The sequence below is a fragment of the Pteronotus mesoamericanus genome, unplaced genomic scaffold (genome assembly GCF_021234165.1).
Source record: "Pteronotus mesoamericanus isolate MK-2021 breed Mesoamerican mustached bat unplaced genomic scaffold, CSHL_Meso_final contig_82, whole genome shotgun sequence".
Taxonomy (NCBI): Eukaryota; Metazoa; Chordata; class Mammalia; order Chiroptera; family Mormoopidae; genus Pteronotus; species Pteronotus mesoamericanus.
In genome coordinates, this window is record NW_026555265.1 from 10,796,241 (window position 1) to 10,817,533 (window position 21,293).

The 21,293-nt window shown below is 34.6% G+C and overlaps 1 pseudogene; it reads right to left on the reverse strand.

Moving 5' to 3' along the window:
• The window catches only part of LOC129079798 (uncharacterized), a 148,718-nt pseudogene extending 127,796 nt beyond the window's left edge, over window positions 1-20,922 (reverse strand).
• Window positions 20,923-21,293: the final 371 nt, after the last annotated feature.

Sequence of the window (21,293 nt, forward strand, 5' to 3'; positions counted from 1 at the left end):
TATTTATTTTTTAAATGTCAAAATCCATTATGGAATATTAAAAAATTTAAATCCATTATGCAGTATCAGCAATTAAAAGAACATGACACCAGCAGAGCCCAAAAAGTACACAGATAACAACCAGCTCCAAAAAGCAGCAGGGTTGCTCTCCGCCAGACACAGGTGGCTGGAAACACAGAGAGCCTCTTAAAGGGCCAGTGTATAAGTTTTTACTTGAAGCCACTTACCCTGATCTTCAGCAAAGGTGGGAGCAGAGTTGGCTGGAAATGCCTGAGGAGAACCTAGGGAGGGAGGCTTTAGGGAGAGAACTGAGAGAGTAGCTGGTGGGATCCCAGTGCTGACTCATCCCCCATATGGCAGCAACCATCTCGTTCAAGCAGATCACTCCCCTGAGAGGCAACAGTGTGAGAAGACACAATAGCCCCGCCCCCAGGAGGGACTCTGCCCTGGCCCGGTGGGGCTAAAGCCTGACTGCTGAGTATTGAGTGGAGAATGGCAGCCACAAATAGTAGATCCCTGGCTAAAGGGGGTACAGAGTGGTCTAGAGACACTTGAGGAGAGACTGGAAGACAGAGGCTTTGGGGAGAGAATGGAGAGAGTAGCCGGTGGGATCCCAGTGCTGACTCCTCCCCTATACGGAAACAGCCATCTGGCTCAGGCAGACCACTCCCCTGAGTGGCAGCAGCATGAGAGAACCCAATAACCCCACCCCTAGGAGGGACTCTGCCCCACCCTGTTGTGTCTAGCATGACTAGATTAACAACTGAAGGAGACAGGCACAGACAGTAGATTCCTGGAAATCTTGATCAGACTGCTTAAGGTCAGATAGGGTCCACATCTGACATCATCAGAGGCAGATCCAGAAAGAAAGAAAAGAAAAAACAAAACAAAACAGCAGTCTCCTACCATAGAAGTTTACACCACAAAGTCAGGAAATCAAGACAGATCAGTTTAAGAAGAAGAAGAAAAAAAGAAGTCTCACAAATAATGGGAAGATAAAGAAACACTCCCCAATTGAAGGGAAAGGAAGAATTCCCAGAAAGATAACTAAAAGAAACAGAGGCAAGGAAACTATCAGAGACTGAGTTCAGAATAATGGTTCTAAGGATTTACCACAGTTTTTTCATCCACTCATTTACTGATGGGGACTTAGGTTGTTTCCAGCACTTGTTAATTGTGCTGCTATGAATATTGGGGTACATAGGTTCTTTTGAATTGGTGTTTCAGGGTTCTTAGGGTATAATCTCACTAGTGGAATTAATTGCTGGGTCAAAAGGCAGTTCCATATTTTGTTTTTTGAGAAAATTCTATACTGTTTTCCACAGTGACTGTACCAGTCTTCATTACCATGAACAGTGTACTAGGGTTTCCTGTACTCTTGCCAGCACTTGTTTGTTGATTTGTTTATGATGGCCATTCTCACTAGTGTGAAGTGGTAACTCATTGTGGTTTTAATTTGAGACTCTTCGATGGCTAGTGGTGTTGAACATTTTTTCATATGTCTCTGGGCCCTCTGTATGTCCTCCCTGGAGAATTGTCTGTTCAGGTCCTTTGCCTATTTTTAATTGGATTATTTGCCTTCCTGGTGTTACGTTATGTGAACTCTTTATGTATTTTGGAGATCAAACTCTTGTCCAAGATATGCTTGTCAAATATGTTTTCTCATCCAGTTGATTCCCTGTTTATTTGGTTGATGTCTTCTTTACCTGTGCAGAAGCTTTTAAATGTGATATAGTCCCATTTGTTTATTCTTTCTTTTATATCGCTTGTCCTAGGAGCTGTATGGGTGAAAATATTGCTGCATGTAATATTTGAAATTTTCCTTCTTATGTTTTCCTCTAGGAATTTTCTGGTGTCACGACTTAAGTCTTTTATTCATCTTGAGTTTATTTTGGTGTATGGCATAAGTTGGTGGACTATTTCTGTTTTTGTTTTTTGTTTTTGCATATACTTTTCTAAGTCTCCTAACAGCATATATTGAAGAGACTATTTTTACTCCATTTTATGCTCCTACCCTTTTTGTCAAATATTAACTGACTGTATCGACATAGGTTTATTTCTGGGCTCTCTATTCTGTTCCATTGTTCTATGTGTCTGGTCTTATGCCAGTACCAAACTGTTTTGATTACAGTGGTTTTGTAATATAGGTTGATATCAGATATTGTGACCCTTCCTACTTTGTTCTTTTCAAAATTGCTAAGTCTATTTGGGGTCATTTATAGCTCTTATACATTTTTGGAATATCTGTATGGCTGGCTGCAGGTGCACTGTTGCTGAAACAGAGGCCAGAGCAGCACGGAGATGAAATGGTAACTATGATGGCTGTCTGCCAACACCAGAGGAATAGGCCATGAGCTGGCAGAGGCTCGGAAGAGAGTCTCCTGGGATTTTTTCTGGGAAGCAGTTATCCCATGATTTTCCTTTTGATTCTTTCTTAGAGTTTCATACTTTCTGTTCTACATTTATGTTGTCCACATTTTAAATTACAGCTCTTAGTTTTATTCACCTTAACTATTTTAAATTATTTTTTCTTAAAATTCTAACATTTTTGTCATATCGGAATATAGTTCATTCCTTGTCTCTTCAAACTGCTTTTAGTTTTTAGGTTTCTTGTTGTGGTTGTGGTTATGTGTTTGTATTTAGCTTTTAACACGCTTTATTATTTTTTTCTTGAAAGCTGGGACATGTTTTATCATGTTGCAGGAACTAAAATAAATGGGCCTGAGTTTGTAGATTGATGCAACCCAAGTAGACATTCAGCTGTTTGCTATAGTTGTGTCAGTGGCTTAAGATGTCTCTAGTCCTTCTTTTGGTTTTCCCTCTTGTCTCCTTTTTTGGCTTGACTTCCAAAGATTATAGTATGAGAAGGGAAGTAAAAGGTAACTTTTTCAATAAGAAGCTTGGCAACACTATGTCAGCCAGGTAATTGAGATGAATATTAACAGTGATAAAACATTTTAATATGATATGATGGAAATGTCACCTCATCTCTGAATCTTCTTTCCAGAAAGTCATAAACCCAGTCTAACCCTGAGAAAAAGCATAAGACAACCACTGATAAAGGGACATTCTACCCAATACCTAACTAATAATTCCCAAAAATGTCAAAGTCATAAAAAAAAAAACAAGGAAAATTTTAGAAGCTATCTAAGCCAACAGGTTCCTAAGGAGACATGACCATTAAATGTAATATGAAAGCCTGAAATAACGCATGAAACAGAAAAAGTTTATTAGGTGAAATTAAGGAAATATGAGTAAGTATGAACTGGTTAATAATATCACATTGTCATTGGTTCATTTAGTATAACAAATGTGCCATTCCACTAAAATAAGGTGTTAACAATAGGATAAATTAGGCGTGGGGTATATAGGAACTCTGTACAATAGTTGCATTTTTTTTTTAAATCTAGAAGTGTTCTAACATTATTTAAAAATCATAATTAGTTGTTATCTGAGTTAAATACATGGTTAATGAGGGAGCCGTGAGAGCAGGGTCAAAGCTGAGGATAAGGGAGGAACAAATACCAAGAAAAACATATCAGGGTGCAGCCCCCATGCAGCTGGGCCAGAGTCGACAAGAATGAGGAGGAGGCATAGGGCAACGGTTGAGCCTTGCCTCAGATAAACATCCTGACCAGAGAAAGACAGAAGAGGGGGGCCCAGTAACAGCCTTAAACCCAATCAGCAGAAAAGAAGCTGCCTAAAGTAGCCTATCGCTAACTGCCACTTCTCGCCCTTGTATCCTGCTTGCTTGCTCCGCTTATGTATAAAAACCCTAGTGCCTTAGCAGCGGCGCTCCCTTCCTAGGTGGAGGGTCTGCCCCTGCGCAGGTTCATTTGGCCAACTAATAAAGCGCTTGCGAAAAGTCCTGTGTCCTGGAGTAATTCGAACAGCGGGGAACGTAACAGTTAATATTTCCTTTGAATGAGGGGGAAATAAACAACTATTTGAATAACTCATTTTAATGGGATTTTCTTCTAATCAAGAGAAGCTAGCATAATCAGGTAGATGCAATGTATATTCTAAACAATTTGCATAAACATTAAACATTGACTGGGAAGTATTATTTTTAATAATAGAAATTTGGAACCAAAATTTGAATTTGACAAACCCTTTCTTGAGTTTAATTTTCTAGTCTGTCCTCTGCATAGAAGCAATAGCTCATGAAATAAAATATTACTTCCTGAGAGGAGTTAGTCTAAATGGACAAAAACCTACAATTGGAAAGCAGATTTAACCACACACATAATATACTTCCATATGTATTTTTATAGTGTGGTTTAGAGGAAAAACAGAAACTACTCGTATAATTGTCTCCTAAATGTCAGCAGGGAAAAATGAAAATAACTTCCAGTAACAGCATTTATAGCCCGAGATAACCTGAACACAGTAAAAGATATCCTTAAAGGGTTTTAGCTAAAGGGTCATTAAGATAAAGCTGCTATTAAAAAATGTGCTACTGAACTTGAATTCTTCTATACATTAGAGAGAGGCATATGCAAACATACATCTTTAAAGCATCATCAAGTTAGTGGGTATATCTAGATTATAATGATAAAATTTTACTTGATGAGAGCATGAATAAACAGAGTTAAACATTAAACAATAGTGCATATGTTGTTAACTTCTCTAATTTGAGGAGTTATACAAGCTCCAGCATTGATGTATATATTTTTGCTTTTACAATGAATTATTGAATTATTTTGTCATGGAGTCCAGGGGATGTTAATTAGCTTTAGTTTTTTACAATGTAAAAATATGACCAGATCTGAATAAATCCATCAAAATTCAGTAACATTCTTTAGTTTGGCAACCAATTTTGTGGCTGTTACTTTCTTACTACTGACTTTGTCAGATTCACCCACTTTAGTACAGGTTTTGCTTGCATATGTTGACACCACTATTGAATACCAGGTAGGCATCAGAGAGCATGCTGTAGTCCCCCACACAGATTTTTTATTTAACATTTATTAAACCCAGAAGTTAAATTTCTTGATCTTATTTTTATGGATGAGAATTCTGATGCTCAAGATTAGGAATGTTTTTCAGCTAACTCACCTGATAGGCTGAGGCAGCAAGATTTGGACTCTGAGATCCTCTGGCTCTAGGGTCCAATCATTTTTTGACGAAGCCCATTGCCCTCCAATCCCTCCAATATTTATAGCATGCAGTGAATAAGTAAGTATGATGGCATGACCTAAATTTAGTAAAGTGATTTAGGTGTATAAGATGCTCTGTAAATATTACAGGTTAGGAATCATTAGTCTATCCAGGTACAGGAGTTGCAATATGCCTTTTTGTGCCTCAGTGTGAAGAAGGTACAATGTTCGCTGAATGGTAGCTCAGCAGTTGCTCTGGAGGAAAGCAAGTTGGCTAAAGTCAGCAGTATTTCTGAATCATTTTAGAATACTCTATGTGCCAGGCAGGTAACAAACAAACAAAAAATTGTCCAGAAAAATTAGTAAGTAATGGAGCTATTATGGGGAACATGGTTAACTCATTAGTGTTTTTTAAAAGACTGTATTGATTTATTTTTAGAGAGAAAAGAGAAGGCAGGGAGAAAGAGAGGGAGAGAAACATCAATGTGTGGTTTCCTCTAACATCCCTTACTGGGGATCCAGCCTGCACCCCAGGCATGTGCCGTGACTGGGAATCAAACCGGCGACCCTTTGGTGTGCAGGCCTGCACTCAATCCACTGAGCCACACCAACCAGGACAACACATTAGTATTTTTATCCTTAGAATCACTTTACTAGATTACGTATTTATAAGTTAAAAGACACCTTTTATTCAGGCTGGGTTATATAAGGTATTAATAATTCTGCTCTCTAAACTGAAAGAGATATTATGAAGTTTTCTTATACCTAAAGTTGATAAAGATCAAGTCATTTTAACTTGAAATTTCCAGATGTTCTTACCTTATGGATAAAAATTTTGTCATCTTATACCAAACTAACAAATATCAATGACTCTGAGCCCCTACCCACTTCACTAACAGGGATTCCAGTTTATTCATGCTTTTCTTCATCCTAAACACCCAGGGTCTCTTAACATGGGTCAATGCTATTCTATGCAGAACTTTCACTGTTTGCTGGAAGAATCAATACTTTGAAAGTACTTTTGAAATAAAACCACAGTTTCTGCTGCCTGATGGCTCTCATAGTCTTGGCTACCTCAAGTGTTTCCTCCAAGTCTAGTTGAATAGCTGGATATTGACACTCTATCTTCTCACTCAGGTGTGCAGTGAAGCTGGAAGATGCCCCCACTGGGAAAGTTACTGCTAACCCACTATGTTGGCCTCAGTTCATAAGGCTCTTGATTACATTAACAAATAAGACCTCTGAGGAGCTAAAGTATGCTAATTTCTTATTATTCTCAAGGAATACGCAAACAAAAACAAACAAACAAAAAGTCCCCGTCTCTAAACATTTAAATTTGGTTTTTGGTTTAGGCTGTTGCCTTTCTGACACATATGGCTATTTTCTCATTCCAGTACGCATACAAGACATCTAGATACAATAACATCATCGTCATCATTGCTCTCTGACCTGCAGTATGTTTTATTGAAGAAAACAACTTCAACCTATGTGTGGAGGTACTTCTCCCTGAAGTACCTCCACTTCCCTACCCATGGACCACTATACCTGTGGTTCAGTAGGATGGTGGAAATGGCCAAATCTCTGTTCATTTTGGTTATAAATAGAAGCACCCGTGTGTCTGAGTATGTGCTTGTATTTATGTGAAACACAAGGGTGACTGTGTTTGACCCCTCCTCCCAGCATTCAAGGTCCAAATGCACATTGTTATAATAGAGAAAATTTAGCTCAGCCTATTATAACTCAAATTATGTAGCCTCCAAGTTCAAATATATAAGCAGTAGTCATAAAAATCATTAATTTATAGTTCAAAATTTATAGTTTTTAGAATATTTCAGTATTTATTACTTTTTTGTTTTTAAGACATTTCTTTCTTTTTTTCTTTTTTCTTTTTATTGTGTTTTTTGGGGTGACATTGGTTAATAAAATTACACAGTTTTTAAAAAATTTTTAAAAGATTTTATTCATTTATTTTTAGAGAGAGGAGAAGGGCAGGAGAAAGAACGGGAGAGCGATATCAATTCGTGGTTGCCTTTCACACACCACCTACTGGGGACCTGGCCTGCAACCTAGGCATGTGCCCTGACAGGGAATTGAACCAGAGACCCTTTGGTTTGCAGGCTGGCACTCAATCCACTGAGTTATATTAGCCAGGGAAAATTATACAGATATCAAGTATACCATTCTATAATACATCATCTGTGTATTGTATTGTGTTCATTATCCAAAATGAAGTCTTTTTTCCAGCACCATATTTTTCATATAAAAACTGATATTTGAATTATCCTCTGTTAACTGTTAAGGAAATGTTACACAAATGTCTTTAGGTTTTGCTTTGACAGTTTAGAAGGCAATTTAATGGTTCAGAGACCCAATAGATCTTTGGCATTATTTTCAATCTTTGATAAATTCAATTAATGAATAAAACAGCAGAGTTTTTGAGATGTTTTCAGGTCATAAGTCCCTGGAGCCTTATAATATCCATTCCAGAAAAGAATACTATCAGTTTGATTGCTACTCCTTTTTAGAACATTGGCACAGAGATATCATGATTTAGGTTAAATGCTTACATAAAAAAGAACTTTTTAATACAACCTATAAGCATGCTTCTTATTTACTATAATATGATACAAAGCCAATAACATGTAGGTTATTTTTCTGGTCTCCTGAAATGAAAATCTATTAGGGATTACTAGGGACCCTAATATTTAAGGCAGGCATATTTCTTTACAGAATGTTGTTCAAAGGGCAGGTTAATGTACTAGATTATAAATACTACAGATGTTTTAGAAGCATAGATACATGGAACAAACTGACAGCTGTCAGAGGAGGGGGAGAGGAATGGCTAGATGGAAGAAGGTGAAGGGAGTAGCCACAGAACATATATGCATGACCCATGAAAACAGACATCAGTGTGGTGATGGCCAGAGGGAGAGGGGGTGATGGCGGAGGGGAAGTGAGAAATGAGGGAGGGATGGGATAGGGACATCTGTAATAGTGTAAACAATATAAATAAAGTAAAAAATAAAACTTAAATAATGAAAATAAAACAGTCTTCTAGACAAAGTCAGAAAACATGAAGTTTCAGAACTTGAACATACTTGTGTTGAAGATGAGGTCTGGTTATGTCAGAATTAAAGTTGCTGTACCTTAGTCACAGTGAATTTTGACTGGCAAGGATTCTAGTTTTTTCATTTCCAGTCATGTAAATTTTCTACTGTGCCAGGTTCTTGCAATATTTGTGTTTCAAGCATGAAAGTAAATTTAAAGGAAACTTACACTATAGTTGTGGTTCCAAAACCCTTTCCCAGAAGTTCCAAATGCCCCAAATTGTCACCAGATAGTAATTCTCAACTGCAGCTATTTTAGCCACAGGGAAAGGTTTGGCAATGTCTGGAGGCATTTTAATTGTTACAAATTCAAAGTTGTTGGGGGAAGAGGGGAAGGGTTGCTACTAGCAACTGTTCATGCTAAATGTTTTATAATCCACAGGTCAGCCCTTACAGCCAGTAATTTTCTGGCCCCATAGGTCACTAGCACCAAGGTTGAGATAGTCTTTATTAACTTTTCTTTCACCTAAATTATTGGGTCTCAAATGACAAATAGAATTGATTTCATATGCCATTTCCAGTTAACAGTAACTATCTTGAGCTCTGTGTTGAAAACAAAAATAACAGGCATGTGTTCAGTGTGCTCAGAGAGAAGGAAATGACTCTACTATGCATTTGCAGCTTAACTAACATTTATTTTTAAATTTAATATGATTATTGTTTTCCAGTAGTGAAGTTAGAACTGCCAGTGTTTGTCGTTTCTTAAAAGCCTTTCTCCTAAATTCACCCCCTACATATTTTTTCAGAATATTGTATTTTAAAGTAGCATTAATATAACTCTTTTTGCATGCAAAGTTTTATGTAGGTTATGCATGGTGCATATAAATAATCTAAGATTATTTTTCTTAAATTCTCAGTTATAAAAGATTTTTTATTTTTTCAAATGTATTTCTAATCTGTTACAAATTGATCCTAAAACGCCAATTCAAAAGAACCTGTGCACCCCAATGTTCATAGCAGCACAATTTACAATAGCCGAATGTTGGAAGCAACCTAAATGCTCATCAGTAGATTATTGGATCAAAAAACTATGGTACATTTACACAATGGAATACTATGCAGCAGAAAGAAAAAAAGAACTACTAAACTTCGCAACAGCATGGATGGAACTTGAGAGTATTATCCTAAGTGAAATAAGCCAGGGGGCGAAAAACAAATACCATATGATGTCACCTATAAGTGGAACCTAACCAATAATACAAAGATGCAAGGAAAATAAGACCAGCAACACTGAAAGGAAAAGAAACCAACAGAGACAAGAGGGAAGGATGGAGGGGGTGCGGGGGAAAAGGAAGGGAAGGGGAAAATCAAGGAACATATAGCAAGGACTCATGGACAAAACCAAAGGGGAAGAATTGAGGGAGGGAGGGAGGGGGCAAGGGAAAGTGGTGGGGGGAAGGCAGAGACAAATGTATTTGAAAAAAATAAATTAATTAATTACAAAAATACACAAACACTAATGAAAACAAAAAAAAAATCTCATAATGTTTTAAGTAAATGTATGGTTTTATGTTGGGCTGCATTTACTGTCGTCCTGGGCCTCATGTGGCCCATGGGCTGTGGGTTGGACACCTCTGCAAGCTGTTGGATTTCCTATCTTTCTCCTGTTTATAGAAACAACTGTAGCATAGAAAGAGCCTTCAGCCTTGCCAATGTCAGGCTGGTTGGTGCTGACATAGTACCTGGCACATAGTAGGCATTCAGTCAATATCTGTTCAATGACTGCCTGGATGAATGAAAATAGAAATGACGTCAGTATGTTTTTGGAACAATCTTAAGCAAAATTATGGACTAATAATCTCTACTTCTTCAAGTGTATGTTAACTTTTTTTTCTATTGAACAACTTTATTGAGGTTTGTTGGGGGAAAAAACTGTATGTTTGATGTATAATAATTTGATGAGTCTAGAGATAAATTGCCATCTGTGAAACCATCACCATTGATGACATAAACATATCCCTCACTTCCAAAAAAAAATATATAAAAAATAAAAAAAATACAAAGGAGTAACCAGAGAAATACTTTTAAAAAGACATCTAATAATTTTTAAATTATTAGAGTCAACAAACTTTTAAATGACCTTTCAATTCATTATAAAAGTTCTAAAACATCCTCAATTATTGTTTTCTTCTCCATAAGATTAGGTAACATTGTTTATGGACCAGCAAGTATATGAGAAGTACAGTTGGAGTATCATAAAATATTATTTTATTTAAATTGGCTTCTTCATTTAACAAACATTTATCACAAGCCTGAGACGTCATGCACTTCACTAGGTTCCAGGAATTTAGAGATAAGAAGCAGGTTCAATCTTCATGAAATTCTCTATCTGTTGGAGGAGTCATAATGGAACCGGTGGTCAGTTGACGATGTTAGTCATCATGGGTAACATGAGAATGTAGAGGATGTAGAGAGAACCTCCCATCACCACCAGTTAGCTCCTTAGGCAATTTCTGCATAAACATCGCCTTTCCCAACCCAAACCCTTGGCAAGCAATAATCAATTCACCTTCACTATTCTTTTGCATTTTGTGAGTATTACATAAATAGAACTGTTCAATATATAACGCTTTGAGACTGACACATTTCATGCAGCATAATAATGCCTTTGAGTTCTATCCAATTTGTTTATGATAGTTTACTTATTGTTATTGAAAGATAGTATTCCATGATATTGATGTAATAATTCGTTTATCCATTCACCTATTGAAGGGCATTGAATTGTTTCCAATACGGAACAATGGCAAATATAACTATTATAGAGATTCATATACAGGTTTTGTATGAATAAAAAATTTACATTCATCTAGGCCACCAATTTTCAATTGGTGTACCACAAGAATTTTTAAAACATGTAATAACTATCTATTTAATCAGGGGCCTTGAACTATTTTCCCTTAGATTGTAAAAAAAAAAAAAAAGATAATAGCCAACATAACAATAGCCATCCACTGTGAATGAATCAAAATTATATCTATGTCTTGTCAGTTCTGCAAAAAAAACATATATTTTAGTGTGCTGCAGAATTTTAGTAATTGTTTTATGTTTGTCATGAAATGAAAAAGGTTGAAAATCGTTGATCTAGGATCCATACCAGGGAGGACAATTGCTGAATTTTGTGATATGTTTAATATTATAAGAAATCGACACACATAATATTTTCCCAAGCAGTGGTACTATTCATCTTTCCACTAGCAATTAATGAGCTAGCAATGAAGAGCTAGCTGCTCCACATCCTCACCAGCGCTTGGTGTCATCAGTATTTTTTATTTTATTCATTCTGAGAGGTCTGTAGCAGTATTTCATTGGAGTTTTAATTTGTATTTTCTTAATGGTAAATAATGTTGAAAATCTTTTTATGTGCTTATTTATTCATATTATTTATATATATATTTCATATATACTCTATGTAGTCTCCTGTAAAGAGGTGTTTTAAATTTTTTAATTATTTTTCTTATTAAATGCATTTTTTAACTATTAAACAGTATATAATGTCAGTTGCACAGAAACACATTAATTTTTATGCAGTCCAATTTATTCATAATTTCTTTTAGAAGTCATCCTTTTGAGAGAGATCTAAGAATGTTTCTTCTAATATCAAGTCACAAACATTGTCTCCTATGTTTTCTTCTACAGGGTTTATTGTTTTATATTTTATACTCAATAGACCTATAACATTGTGAATAATGTCTTTTTTCTGTGAAATTTTTATTATTTCTAAGTTTTTTTTAATATATCACCAAGGAATAGAAATACTATAGGAATTAAAATGAATGTAATTTTTATTCTGCTTTGTCAATAATTACAAAATTCATGTTTAAACATGATAATCTTATTTTTATCTCTGCAAACTGGGTCTAGAATTTACATATTTTATTAAATCAACAATCTTTAAGATAATAAACTACTTATATAACTATGAATAATTTAAAATGTGTGGGTAAACATATAAATGTATTTCAAGATAAATTTATAACTTTACATATATAATTTCTATGATAATGTAATTATGGATTTGTTTACACAGATATAATTTGTTTTAAGTTTAAAATTCAAAGAACATGTATACTTTTCTTATCAAATGTGATTAAAATCTTAATTGCCTTAGACATTTTTTCTTTTAATATCTTAAAAAATTATCCAGTACTACAAACTAAAATGGCTGAAGGATTAACTATTTCTTGTCAATATTTTTTTAAAAATAATGAAGCACAAATTCATTGATTCCTCATTCTATGCATGATTTAAATCACTTAGACTTTATTACATACCTTAGTTTTTCAGTAACAAGGGGTAAGGAATGAAACTAAAATTACTTAACATTTATGTACTAGAAATGAAGATCTCCCTAATTTCCTTCCCCATATAGAGCACAATTACATTTCATTTTCAAAAACAACCTACAAGTTCAAACTCACTTATTTTAAATGAGATAATTAATTTCCAGGCAGATTAAGTAAATTGCTACAGAGTATCACAAGGTAGCATAATCAAGGTTTCAAAGGAGTTTTGTGTAATTCGTGAACCTTGTGCTACCCACTTAAGACCGTTCAGTACATTAGATCACTTAAAAAAATCTAGTTAAAGTAATTGAGTCAAATGATATTACCTTCTGTTATGCTAGAAAATTTGAAAGCATGAAATGAAAAACCATTTACAGTTGATTTTCTTGTTCTATTTATTTAGTTAACAAATTATTGATAATGGCGGTTGAGAACTGATATTTTATTATATTTAAAAAAATGACTCCTGCAAATCAATAACAGAAATACAAACAACACAATAAAAACAGGTAAAAAATTTGAGCAGATATTTACAAAAGAAGACACACAAAAGTTCAATAAGCATATGATATATTTAACATTGTTAGTTAATAGAAAAATGAAAGCCCAATGCACAATGAGATGGCACTACAGACTGCCTAGAAAAGTTTTAATTAAAAAGATGAACAAAACCAAGATATGGAACTGAGACTGAAGACCGCATTAACTTTAACAACCCCTTTGGAAATGGTTTGGCAGATTCTTATTAAATTAACTATACAAACATATAAAAAAAGCAATTTTACTCCTGGGTTTTTACTGAAGAAAAAATAAACATATGAAAAAAAGTGAGTGTTCATAACAATTTTATTAACTATAAGCAAAAATTGACAACTATCGACTGGAGAACAGATAAGTAAAGTTTGACATAGTTATGCAATAGACTACTACTGAGCAATGAAATGGAGCAAAGTATTGATACTTTTGACTCTGACAAATGGCTGAAGCGTGGAAGCCATGAGTGAAAGAGTATATGCTATTGCTCTGTTTATAAGGAACACTAAAAAGATTAAAAAAAAACAACTAGTGTCTGAAAGGAGATCAGTATTACCTAGAGCCAGAGTTGAAGAAGAATTGATTTTGGGAGGCCATATGGGAACTTGTACAATGGACAGAATATTCAATATCTTGATTTGGTGGTGGTCATACCAGTGTATGCATTTGTCAGAGTGCACTGACATTTACAGGGGTGAGAAAAAGTAGATAAGAACTCGGGGCCAATGTGTGCTTGACTATATAGTAAGTGGACTACAGAATGTGTAAATAATAAAAGCTGGCAATTTGAGCACTTATGAGATTACACCTAAGTGTACTGTGCCCATGTGACATTCTTTTGGGTTAATAAAGCTACTGCAATAATCATAATCCGCATGTCTTTTTCCACATGAACAATTGTAAACATATTTTTGACCACCTCTGTATGTGAAAATGCGTCCATTTTTGTTTCTAAAAATTAGTTTCCAATAAAGTTGACTTAGGAAACATATCAGGCAAATAAAATTTGAAAAATACAGCAATGAAAGTTACAGTAATATGGAAGGAATACAGTTATAGTAAGATGGTATAAACCTGAGGAGAAAAATGACCATTATGTGCACAATTAAGACAATAAAGTAGAAATAAATACTGAAGAAAATAGAGTTACTTCTGTAGAGGTTACATTTGAGTTTTTTCTCTAAAGATACAGAGAGCAATGAAAATAACAAGTGGGAAGTTGACATAAGCCTAAATCAGAGAATTGTGACCTTCAGTGTAAGTAACAGGGCCTTATTCACAAGAAATGGGTGATTAAACTGGAAGAGTATAGAAAAAAAGCGGGCACCCAGATCTGTGTTTTGACATTTACTATGTGTGGATCTTTGAAGAAATACCTAACTAAGCTATCCATAATTCAGGTTTCACAAATAAATTAAAAAAAAATGAAGTTCTAAGATCATGCTCTAGGATTACCCTAATGATTAAATTAGGTGTGTCTATGAATCTTCTGGCATAGTTCCTGGAGCTCTTTGACCCCCAAAATATTGTAGAATATAAAAACAGCTTTGCTTTACTAATGAGTATGATAAACATTGTTTCAATGAGTATTTAATTTTTTACATTTTACTATTTAAGAAAATAAAGCAAAATAATTTTAAAAATAACATTTATAATAGTATTTCCTGAACCAAACACTAATATTAGTCATGATGAAAAAAATTCCAGAAATTATAAAATATATTTGACAGTGGGCTTGACAATTATATATATCAAAATATTTACTTAAATAAAATGACTAACTTATTATTCACATTAAGAATATTATTTAGGACATTCAATGATGTGCAACTTCTTGCAAGCAGTGAAAGTTAAACAAACTTAACAAAATTTTTATGATGATGTAAGAACAAATCATTTTCCCAAAAATTAATACATATCATTATAGCCCAGGAATTACACAGAAAAGTGATGCAAGCTAGAAAAATGTGATAAAATAAATTTAAAATGTAAAAAATGAAATGAAAACAGTACCACCAAACAAACAAAGAAAAATAGTAGCACCAACAACATAAAAAAATGGTTAAGCCTTGATGGGGATGGCTCCGTTGGTTGCGTATCGTCCTGCAAAGCAAAAGGTCAGGTTGCAGATTCAATCTTGGTCAATGCACATGCCTAGGTTGTGGATTTGGTCCCCAGATCGTGTGTGTACAAGAAGAGAGGCAACTAATCAATGTTTCTCTCTCAGATTGGTGTTTCTCTTCCTCTCTTTCTCCTTCCCTTCCCCTCTCTCAGTCAAAAAAAAGAGTAAAAATTGAAACTGCAAAACAAAATGAGCATTCCTTACATACAAGTGCTGATTCACTAAAGAATTCATTCATCTATTGACGGATAGGGAGAGGAAAGAAAGAGGAAAGAGCAGGGAGCGGGAGGGAAATGAGATGTAGAAATGCAAGACAGAGATGATTGGTTTCTGTTTTCTACAACAAATGCTACAAAAGCAGATACAGATTCACTGATAAAAAAATAGTTTCATCAAAGATGATGGACATCAAGCACAAGAGTGAAATGAAAAGCTATGCTAAGAGGAGAGAAAGAGATAGATAAAACAAATAAAGGACTAGAAAATCAGTTTGAGGACAGGTTTTTTAAAACCTTGAATACTATTTCAAAAGTATCTGAATTCAGACTTGAAAAACTAGATGAAGACCTCCAGAGAATATAAGGTTGTAAGAGATAGGAGGTGTTGCATATAATAAATTATTAATGGCTGATAAATAATAAAATTTAACCAATTGGCTTATTAAGCAATCAATGAATCAGGCAGCATCTCACCTAGCAAATAGAAGGAGCCCGAAGGGGTTATACAAAATGGAAAGGTTGTATAGGAAGCCCTGGCCAGTGTGACTCAGTTCGTTGGAGTGTTGTCCTGTAACCAAAAGGTTGCAGGTTTGGTTCACAGTCAGGGCACATACAGAGGTGGGTTGGTCCCTGGTTTGGATGCATATGGGAGGCAATCAATAGATGCTTGTCTCTCTCATGGATTTTTCTCTCTCTCCCTTCCTTTCTCTTAAAAAAAAAATAATGAAGATTGTATAGGAAGAAGAATGAGTAGGGAAAGTGTTGACCAGAAAATTCCAGACTGGTTGATTCAGATTAAATTTCTAAAAAAGGCTAAAATAGCAACCACATCAGGTATTAAATCTAGGTTTTGTATCACGGGCACAAGTGATGCCATTTTAGGTCTCTGGCTCTCTCTTTAATGTGACTTATCACAGAGAGTGGGGAACATCAACCAAACTCTCCTCTTGCCATGGAAAGTCATAAATATCCTTTTTAACAGATCAAGTCACATAGAGTTTTAAGTAGGTAGTCCCCAATTGCAGATGGTTAACCTATGAGTTTTTAACTTTATGATGGTGTGAAAGTAATGCACATTCTACAAAAGCCATACTTCAAATTTTGAATTTTAATTTTTTTCTAGGCTAATGGTGCAAATTACACTTTCTCCTGAGGCTGGGCTATGGCAGTTAGCTGCAGCTTCCGCTCAGCCAGAGTTCACGAGGCTAAACAACAGATGTTCTACTGTGTAGTATTAAATGTAATCCCCTAGCGAATCATGTGCAGACATGAACCAATAGACTACAATATTGCACTTGTCACCATAGGCAGAGTTGGAATGGCATGCCTAAGCACTCCATGACCTGCAGGCACTTGACAGCACAGGAAAGAATTCAACATCATATCCAACATCATATTTTTTGCAGGTGAAAGCAAAAAATAGTTTGACTTAGGTTGAGAGAAGGAGGCCAGGATGTGGGTCCCAGAGACAGGATTGGGCATAAGCCTGGGACTGGCTGGTGCCGCCTGATGGTCCAGTAATTGCAAGTGTCATAGGGCGCCATGGTGAAAGAAGCACAAATAAGCGTCCAAGTGGACAAAGGTGAACTCATTTAGAGTTATGTGCTGAGTCAGTCAGTTCTTGCAGCTTTATATGTTTCCAAGTGTAAGTTGTTCCTGAACTTTGTGGCGCCAAATTCTGTCTCTGCCTTCTGGTTGTGAGGGGGTTTTGTTTCCAATATGGTTTGCTCCAGAAGTGTTATGGTTCTTCCCCTTGGCTGCCCTTCTACTTGTAGAATCAGTTTTCATGATAATGATGGTATAATGAGCTTTGGGATCAGTCTCTGCTCACTTTTTCCTCTACTTTGAATTAATGTGACTTTGGCCCGTTCTTATTGTTGACTTCTGCAAACACCACAGGAATTTCCTGCCATAAACCGTTTTTCTTTGATCATGCATGAGGGTGGGGGCAGGCTCTGGGTGAAAGGACCTAGGGCTTATGAGTCTCTGATGTCCATTCCTCCTTCCTCATTCCTTTGTTGGGAGCTTTCCCTACTTTCTTTCCATCCTGCCACACACTGATCCAGCTTCCCTCTCTCATTTGAGTCACTACTGGTTTCTACTACAAAGGAACTGAAATAGTTGCTTAGGGAGATTTAAGGTAGACTAGACTGTATGGTTAGCTTTAATGTTCAAAACTCATTTGTGTCTCAAGACTATTCCAATGCTCTATTCCCTATGTATTCTTTAAAATCAAGAATTAATTAGAGGAATGCTGTGAACAGCAAGATTTTAAGTATACACCACACGTGCAGTCAAGATAGTAAGCTTTTAAAATGCAACTTACCCTGCTTTACACAAAAAAAATGAATTTTAAAGTTATGATAAATGATATTTGTTAAATGTTACTTTTAAATTAAATTTTATTTTTATTAAATTATATATTTTAGATACTATAAAATCAGAGATCTTTAATGTTTATTTATGGCAAATGTTACTTTTTCCAAATATATGTTCTTTATACATCAGAATTTTTAGGTACTTTATTAGATTTTTCTAGAGTAAAATATATATGTTAGGTGATAAATATTATGTTAAATCTACTATTGTAAAAGATTCCTTGACTAAAAAGCATAAAAATATTTGTTATTGATTTAATCAGTATGCAAGGTGTAGGTTTTGTCTTGGGTCTTTGAGCAAGGCCTTCCCTTTGGGTTCCTCACCCCGAAGCCCGGTGTTCCACATCATGCTAATAGATGAGCTGCCGCAGAGCCTATGGAGGTGGGGCCACTTAACTGTGGTGAGACAGCTAGGTAAAGGGGAATTGTCCGGTAAATACGCAGAGGGCTGTATCTCATTATTTTAAATTCTAAAGAGTTATATGGATGTAACCAGATTAATGTAATCATGTTCTTAATACTGTGCAGTTATATTCTCTACCAAATACTACTTACTTGAAATACTGTTTCAATAACATGCTTGTATATGATTCTTTTTGCTTATTTGTGACTATATCTCTAGAATAGTTATTTAAAGGTAGAGGTATTTTTTTAATCCCCAGAAATGTTCCTTGCAAATGACTTCCACCAGTGGTATGTGAGTAAATTAATCAATTGCAACTTCCCCGTACACTAAATTACATGATATTTTTATATAAACTTTTTTGCTTTCATATATGTCTCTCTGATCATTACTGAGATTGAGGATCATTATTTCTTATTGTTTTCAAGGGTCTTTTAAGTATTCAGATAAAAACAATCCTTCATACATGGCATGTGTCATAAATATTTTCTCCCACTTTGTAACTTCACTTTTAGTTTTTATAGGGTATTTCATAGAACAGAAAGTTGTTTTAGGGGGAAGGGAAGGAGACCTTGATTGATTTGCTTTAACTTCATGTAATATATTTCTGTGAAAATGTTTCTCCTTATTACTTTTTGCAGTTTTTACTTCAGCTTTAAAATATTTAAAAACATATTTAAAAATTTAAAGAAATAGAACAATAGTTTTCTATTAAAAACACTGCTTTATTTGTTGTGCATTTAGCAATAATTGAGAAGACAGTTTTGAACCGAAGAATTTATTTACTACTGTTATGTACCATGATAGGCAGAAAATTGACCTCCAAATATATGCCGGTCCTAATCTTAAGAAACTATAAATATGTTACCTTAAATGGCAAAAGAGATTTTTCACAAATAATTAAGAATATTGAGATAGGGAGATTATTTTGGATTATCTATTATTTAGATAATTATAGTTAGAGTTTCCAGTGCTGGATCTCCTGAAGAGAGAGCCATTTTTCAATTCATTGAGTTGTAGGAGACAAAGTGAAATTTAGAAGTAAAGTTGTATACTTAATATTTAACTCTTTATTGTCTTTCTTTAAATTTTTGCCTGTCAGTCTATATTGCTGTTTTTATTACACATCAGTTTCTTTGTATAACTTGTGAGTTTCATGTGTTTTGTTCTTATTATGTAAATATCATTATAAATAAAGTTATTTATAAATCAAAAAATCTATTATCTAAATTTATACATTTATACATATATTTATATATAAAGTTATATAATCACAAGGCCTTTTAAGTGAAAGAGATAGGTAGGAAAGTCAGAGGCAAAAAGGAGATGTTACTAAAAAGTAGAGGTTAAAGTGATAAGATTGTGGATTTGAAGATGGGAAGGGGCCATAAGTAGAAACATGAGGAACCTTGAGAAGCTGGTATAGTCATAGAGCAGAATCTTCCCTGGATCCTCCAGAAGAAACACAACCCTAGTAATACCATGAACTTAGCTCACAGAGACCTAGTTCACATTTATGACCTTCTAACTGTAAACTAATAAATTTGTTTTCTTTTTAAACATTCATTTGTGATAATTTGTCACAGTAGCAATAGGAAATAATACACATAATACACATACTATAATAATAAAGTACACAGGTAATCTCAATAGGTGTGTGCTTGAGGAAGAGGAAATGTTTAAGGTTAGGAAGTGAGGCTATCCAATATGGTAGCCATTAACCATGTACTGTAGCAGAAAAGAAAAATGGTTTTTGTAGACAACTGGCTTCTTCCACCACAATATTGGTAATATAGATAATAATTTTTAGAAGGGCAATATGACCAAAAAATCCAAGGCAAAAATGTGGAGTGAAATAAAGAGTGATAGGAAATTTTGATAAAATATGTGTTCCATTCAAGAGATTAAAATGATTCTAAACACTGGAGAACATAACAACTTGATTTTCTTTGGAAACAAACCATGAAACAATATATAAAAGGCTGACAAATTCAATGTACTTATGTGCTAAAAACCATCAAAAAATAACTGTGACAGACGGAGAGATATAATTTGCAACATATGCTACAGTTAAAAGATCTTACCCATAATATGTCAGTGTTCCTATAAATGAAAATTGAAGTAAAAGTAAAGGAAACAAAATATAGAAGAAAATACTTGCAAATGAAAGAATATTTTATGAAAGAATAACAACTCACTTATAAATATGTGAAAGCTTGGTCAATTCTAGCTTTATTTCTAATTTTACATCCAAAACTAATCCTTAACCTCATTTTATGACTACTTTGGGCAGAGAAAGACAGCAATATGTACTATGCCTAAAAGTAAATTCCCAGTGTCTTTTTTGTATCACTACACATTTTATTATAGGGTTTTATATCACTATACCTTTTTCATCAATGTGCCATACTCTTCAATATTGGAAATAAAGAAAGAAATAATTAAAAATGAACACATACTTAGGTTTAAAGCTCAATTTAGAGTTAAAGAATCTGAGTATACAATCTTTAATTTCCACTCTTACAGTTTAGCCTTTGAAAATATTAAATTGACTTTGCTTTAATTTACGAGTCTTTTGTATTTCTTAGGATTACATATCTGCCTTGAAGATCAAGCCAATAGTAATAGCATGTCAAGATAGATTTTTATTCTTGTTTTTAACATTAGTCATCTATTTTAGTAATAACACCCAATCCGTTTTATTTTATTTTTTTTACCTGTCACCTGGTCTTTGGGGAACCCTGCTTTCTTGCCATGTGCCTGAACTTTCAGTGCCATCGCTGTTGCTGCAGTATGTCCAACCTCCTCTCAGGTAGGCACCTCACTTCTTATCTTCAGTAGCTCCTTTTTTTAAACTTGTTTTCTTTTCTGAAGCTGTGTCCTGGGTCTGAGGTGGACAAATATTCTGCTACAGTCACATCTGTATCATTCTTCTTCATCAGTGCTGTGAAACTGGTCAACGTCCCAGTCCCCATATCCCAAGTCTAATTATCTTAGAGTAATCTAAGTTAAATTAAATTCAGTATCTCTTAGCCCAAGCAACGAAAGAGGAAAACATCATGAAAACTTCACTACTGGATATAACGTTAAAAGAGGAAGAAAAAAGCAAAATTCTTTAAAGTAAATTTAAAATGTATCTTGGCAAATAT